The sequence below is a fragment of the Diplotaxodon limnothrissa genome, linkage group LG4, assembly GCF_057381915.1.
Source record: "Diplotaxodon limnothrissa isolate DT_005_m linkage group LG4, D_limnothrissa_male_GT1.1, whole genome shotgun sequence".
NCBI lineage: Eukaryota > Metazoa > Chordata > Actinopteri > Cichliformes > Cichlidae > Diplotaxodon > Diplotaxodon limnothrissa.
The window spans coordinates 12,057,781-12,064,638 of record NC_140599.1 but is presented as its reverse complement, the minus strand read 5'-3'; positions in this window follow the sequence as shown (position 1 = coordinate 12,064,638).

The window sequence follows — 6,858 nt, the reverse complement described above, 5'->3', positions numbered from 1 at the left end:
TTATTGTTATCGTTTTAAACATTGTTACCTCCCCCTAAAAAGTCCAGGGAGGTATCCAGTCAGGTCAGCTATTTGCATTGATCAGGGCTATTGCCCTGTTGTAAAAGCTGTCCTTGAGTCTATTTGTTCGGGACCTCAGCAGCCTGAACCTCCTGCCAGACGGCAGCAGCTTAAACACCCGGTGTCCTGGGTGTGTGCAGTCCCGTAGGATGCTGCGTGCCCTCTTGAGACAGCGAGTGCTGTACAGGTCCTTCAGGGAGGGAAGAGGATGTCCAATGATTTTTTGGGCCATGTTGATGACCCTCTGGAGTGCCTTTCTGTGTGCTGTGGTGCAGCTGGAGAACCACACACCGATGCAATATGTCAGCACACTTTCAATGGAGCAGCGGTAGAAGACGGTCAGCAGCTCCTTCTTCAGGAGCTGATTGATTAAAATAACCTGTAAAATTACACTGTTATTATCATATAAAACCATATTTTTTCAATATAACAGAATAAATCCAACAATTTCTCTCGGAATTCAAGGATTTTCCTTTCCTGCCCCAGATCAAGGCTAACAGTTTCCTCATAGGTACGTATTGATAGTTTATCTATTGTACAATTTCTTACAATAGCATTTTTCAGGCGCTAGTTTTTTCTCCTTTTCTTCTTGGATTAATACATATACCAGTTGATTTTTATAGCGGCAGTGGTCCGGGGGCAGTGTATATGCCTTGTAGGATGTAAAAGCGTTGAAAGCTTCTTGATGATTCTTATTTTTAGTGTTTATGAAAATGAATGAATGAACCTGTTTCTTCTCAAAGCAGCATTATTAGCTATGCAACTAATGTCATTTAAAGAAAGAAATATATTATTATGTCAACTGAATATTTCTTTTTTAAAATGATTGACAGAGTGCTCATATCCACCTTGATAATTATACGTTAATGTAGTATCCATGGCAAAAATTAAGGGGACAAATTGTTCAGTTTATTAAAAGTCCATATGCAGTATTGGATGCTTTGGATTGGGTCCCCTGGGACCTCAACACATTTGTGCTTTTAAAAACACTGATCAACACAAACAAAATGATTGGCAAAGTCATTAAAAAATGAAAAAATAAAGAAAAAACACTTATCAGACATGAGAAAAAACATACTTCTGGTGTCTGCACGGACCATAGTTGGTAGGATGTGGTTTTAACAATGCTCAGTTGGTACTAAGAATGCAGAGATGGTTTACCTCAAATTGTGATCCTACCATCTAAATGTCAGGGCAGAAATCAAGACTCGGATCAGAAAACACTTCTCCAGCCGTCCACTTTCTAATTTCAGTGAGCCCATTGGAAAATCAACCTGAGGTTATTGCTCTTAGCTGACACAACTGGCACCTGATGTGATCTTCTGCTAATGTAGCCCATCTACTTTAAGGTTGAATGTGTGATACTCTTCTGCATCCTTTGGTCGTAACGAGGGGTTATTTGGCCGTTCTCCTGTGACTTCTGCCATTTTCACCCAGATAACTGCTGCCCACTGGACATTTTCTGTTTTTTGGAGCATTCTTTGTGAATCCTAGAGATGATTGTGTAGGAAAATCCCAGCAGGTTAGATGAACCCATCTGGCACCAACAACCATGGTCAGTTTGAACTTCAGCGAGTCATCTTTACATGACTACATGCCTAAATGCAATGAGGTGCTGCCCTGTGATCAGCTGATTAGATATTTGCATTAATCAGCAGTTGATCGGGTATATCTAGTGAAACTATATGGAAGACGTATATAAGTGTAAAGTATATAAAACATAATCATTGCATAAGGAAGGAAAGAAACTTGAAAACCTTTTCACCTATTGTTCAGAAAGACAGGGGCAGAGTTGTTTGCCATATTTGATCAACATCTCAAGTGTGTGGGAGGAAGGTTATCGACTCCTCTCTTTACTTCAACTATCACATTTTGGTACGCGACCATCCTGCTGGCAAGCTGAAACACACACTGCATTCATCTCGCAGGTCAGATGGATGTATTATTGTCAGCCTGTAGGTTGTTTTTTAAACATGTGAGTGTCAGTGAACTCCTCATGAACTCCCAGGAAAGAGGTGTGGGTGTTGCATGGACAATGATGTATTCCTTTAGTCAATTTTAGGGCATCGATTGTCTTCTATTTTTTATCCTGATGAAGAAGCCAGGCACAGAGTCCAGAAACACTTAGTGAAACCTTTGGTTAATTTTTTAAGCTATAATAAATTACAGACCCAGAAATCTCTTCGTAGATTTCAGATAAAACCCTGTGCAAAAAGTGCAACAGCAAAATGAAACATTTCTATCACAGAAAAAAAAAACTTTAAAGCTCTAACAGCGCAGTAGCACACAACACAAAGGTCAAGGGTGACTGAGATAATAAACTGAGCTCAGACATGCTGGGCACAGAGTCTCACAAAAGCTTTTATACACTGTAAAACCCAACAGTGCATCTTACTAAAAGAAGTAAGTTGTTCTTACTCAGTTCTGAAAAATAGTTAAAGTAACTTTCATGAAGTGTGTTAGGTAGACCCAAAAGTATACATATGTTATAATAACTTTATTGTAATAAGTACACATGATGTTTTTGTAATGTTTTAAGTACTGTTGCTTTAAACTGTTTAAGTAGTGTTAATTCATTTGTATTAGTCATCATCCACGGCCCCGCCCCCAGCGTTTGCCTGGACTTGTCGGCCATGAGACACAAGTCTCGTCAAGAGAAATTTTGCAAGAGTGGAAAGTACAAGATAAACGTTATTTTTATGTTTTTTTGTTAATGCTTACTTCTAGCGTACATTTATCAGACTGCTTTGTTTTAGTTCTACTTTGTTGTAATTTATCAGACTACTTTGTTGTAGTAGCTCGTAACTTAGCTTGCCAGCACACAATTCCCGCCTAGCGCTGTATGGAGTCTGCCTTCACAATTTAAAAAATTAACGGTTGGTGGCTTGTTTCAATCAAATAGTTGGTAAGTAGTCTAATTTTTGCAAACTGCATGCCACAAAACCTTTGGTAAAATCAGTGTTTAGGCTTTTCTGACTCTGAACTTTATCAAGTTCAAATGTAGCCTACTTTTGACACAGTGAAAATGGTAGAAGATTTATTTAGTGTTCATTTTAAGAGTTTACTGGACAAGTTCACCTTCACAAATTTAAAATATGATGCTTAGTGGCATTTTAGTCGTGAAATAATTTACCTTTTCAAAGCTGCACTGCACCAAACCTAAACGTTTCTGACTCTGTACTTTCCAAGGGTTAGCCTATTGTGTACTTCACTTATGTAAAATTGCTTTATTATTTCATAACATTTAGAGTAGTTGACCAACCTGAATTGAAAATGAACTGTAGTTACTGTTTTCAAAGCTTGTGTTATCCAGGTTGACTGTTTTTAAGTGAAGTAAAAGTCTAAAAGTAAAAACTGTTCTGCTAGCTTTCTGTCCTCATGACTTTGTGTTATTACAGTCTGACGATTGAAGGAGCAGTAGCATGCCGAGAGATCATCCAGCACTGCACTAAAGACAGCCAGTAAAGGTGATTTTAAAACGATTTGGCATCAAAATGTGGAATTGCAAGTTGTGTAGTTTTTCTACTGCCATAAAAGTCATGTTGTTGAAGCATTATCGGCTCAACCATGGTCAGTACTCCACAATTTCACCCTTACCCTGTCTCTACAACACATGCATGTGTACATTTAGTACATTTAATTCATTAAAGATACACATGTCAAGAATGCACACTCCCACACAAAGAAAAGACGGTTCTTATCTAGATTTGAATAAATATGGATTTTGTTGCCCTGTGTGTAATTTTAAGCAGCCATTTATTGAAAGCCAAATGTTTATCCATCTGAGGGGGCATTTAAAACGAAAAGAAACTGTTCCATGTCCTTTCAAGAACTGCAATTTTAAAACCAATGTATACTCAACCTTCAATGCCCACAAATGCAGAGACCACCAAAATTCAACAAGTTACAATGAAGGCATTGTGCAAAGTGTTATAAATGTAGAACAAAAAGATGACATGCAGCTTGATTCAATAGAGTCATCAGATGACAATCAAGTGGCATCCACCAGTGAAATCAGTGGAATTGAGGGTTTAGAAGAGCAGTTGCAATACAATCTGGCTGGATTTTTCTTGAAAATGCAGACCCTTCTCCATGTGTCTCAGAGAGCAACACAGGAGATTATTGAGCATATTGATCAGTTGTTTTTGTTATCAGTACCTCTGGTTAGAAAATCAGTTGTAGATATACTGAAAAAGCACAACTGTACATATACGGACAAACTGGTGGATGAGATTTGTCAGGCAGTTTCTGATAGTAATGTTTTACATAAATGTGTCACATCTGAAGGACCACTATCTACAGCAAAGAGGAGGAAATCATATTACGAAGCAAATTTTCCATATGTCAAACCTGTGGAGTATTTAATTGAATCGTCAAAGCACACTTATATGTATGTGCCTATTCTCACATCTTTGCAATTGTTGTTGAAAAAAAATGATGTGCTTGAAGAAATTAAACAAGCACCCACACAGATTCCTGGTCATTTCATGTCATTTTGTGATGGATCCTACTACCAGGAAAATGTTCTACTGTCACAAGAGGGACAGAAATTGTCAATAATACTTTACGTGGATGATTTTGAAATCGCAAACCCACTTGGTACCTCAAAGAAAATACATAAAGTTTTTGCAGTTTATTGGACACTGGCAAACTTTCCAGTTAAATCTCGTTCTGCTCTACACTGCACTCAGCTTGCTCTGCTGTGCAATTCCAATGATGTACGCCAGTTTGGGTATAAGGAAATGTTGTCACCACTCTTAAATGATCTGAAAACTCTTGAAGAAGTAGGTGTCTACATTGAGACTCTTGGTGAATGTCTTAAAGGCACTGTCTACTCTGTTGTGGCAGACAACCTTGCTGCCCATGGACTTGCTGGTTTCAATGAGTTTCAGGTCTACATATTTCTGTAGGTTTTGTCATGCCACCCAAACAGAAATGCAAACTGAAAATGCTGTTACAGGGAATTATGTAATGAGAACAAAAGATGCTCATGATAATCTTGTGCAAGAGCTTCAGAATGATGACATTGAGGAAAACTATGGTGTTAAAAACCCCTGTGTTCTTTCTGACCATCTCTCTTTCTTCCATCCTGTCACAGGCTTCCCACCTGACCTCCTACACGACCTGTTTGAAGGTGTCGTTCCAGTGGAGTTGGCACATTGTTTAAAAGGTTTGATTTCTAAGAGATATTTTACCTTAGAAGACTTAAACAGAGCAATTCTGCGCTTTCCCTACCAACATTCTGACAAAGTTGATCGCCCTCATCCAATACCCTCAAATTTTGCCAGGCGAGGGACCATTGGTGGGAACGGGCATGAAAATCATGCCCTTCTTAGACTGTTGCCTGTTCTCATTGGCTCCAAAGTTCCAGAAAGAGACACTTTTTGGGAAGTGCTAATGGATTTAAAGGACGTAGTTCAGCTTGCCATGTCTCATACTTTTAGTGACGAGACCATTCAGTACATGGCCTGTAAAATATTAGATCACAGACAACTCTTTCAGGAAGTGTTTCCTAATGTTCGATTCAGGCCAAAGCATCATTACATCGAGCATTACCCACACTTAATAAAGTGCTTTGGTCCCTTAGTTCATCTTTGGACAATGAGATTTGAGGGAAAGCATAAGGTTTTCAAAAAAATAGTTCATGACACTCACAACTACAAAAATGTACTAAAAACTTTGGCAGAGAGACATCAAAGCATGATGGCATTTTATTTGTCCTCATCAATGTTTTTCAAACCACCTGTGCAAACATCCAAAATGGAGTCTTTGTACATTTCATCATTACCTGCAGATACACAATTATTTATTTCAGGTATTGCTGACAGTGACACAATATATGCAACAAAAAAGGTTACAATTAATGGCACAAACTTTGCAATTGGCATGTTTGTATGCACAGGTGCTTATGCTGCATTGCCAGAGTTCAAAGAGATTCTTAATGTACTGCTCATCAGAAACAACATTTATTTTCTCTTGAAAGACTATGACACTTATTACGTTGAGCACTTGCGTTCATATGAAGTAGCAGAGAATCAACAGAGGGGTCTCCGTCACAGTGTAAAATCTCTGTGCCAACTGTCTGACCACATGCCGCATGTTGCTTACAAGATAGCAAATGAACTCATTCTAACAACAAACCATTTCATTCCAGTGTCTGACTAAAGAAACAGAACTGAGACATCAGCTGATTCCACCAATTTCTGAACCAATGCAAAGGTAATTCATCTATTCAGTTTTTTTGTATTCACATAAATGTTTTTATATTTTTGCACAATTAATATTTTGCAAATAACTGTAAACACAAACATGTATTAAAATGCCACTATAATATGTGAAACCTGTCTGTTACAGAAATAACAAATTCAGATGGAGGCAACAGGAATATTGAAGCTAAGGGTCATCCTTGATAAGGATAACGCTGAAAAACTTATTTTGCCATCTCGTCCAAACAGTGTGCAAGCCCTCATAGATGCGATCAAATCTAGGCTAAATTTTACTTTTGACTTTCGGCTTCAGTTTCATGACCCAGATTTTGATAATGCCTTGTGTAATTTGGTTAAAATAGAAGACCTGCCAGCTATAGCATCTGTTAAAGTTGTCAGGTTAGTTGAGCTTGACCGGATTTCAACGAGCACTGATGACACAATCCTTCAGACTGATAGCACTGATACCATAGATTCACCAGAGCGTATTAGTAGATGGCCAGAAGTTTTTATTGTTCCGCCATTTTCTTATGAAGTGGAACATGTATTAAGAGAGGGTAATGCAGCATTTGATAAAAATGGGAAAGTAATT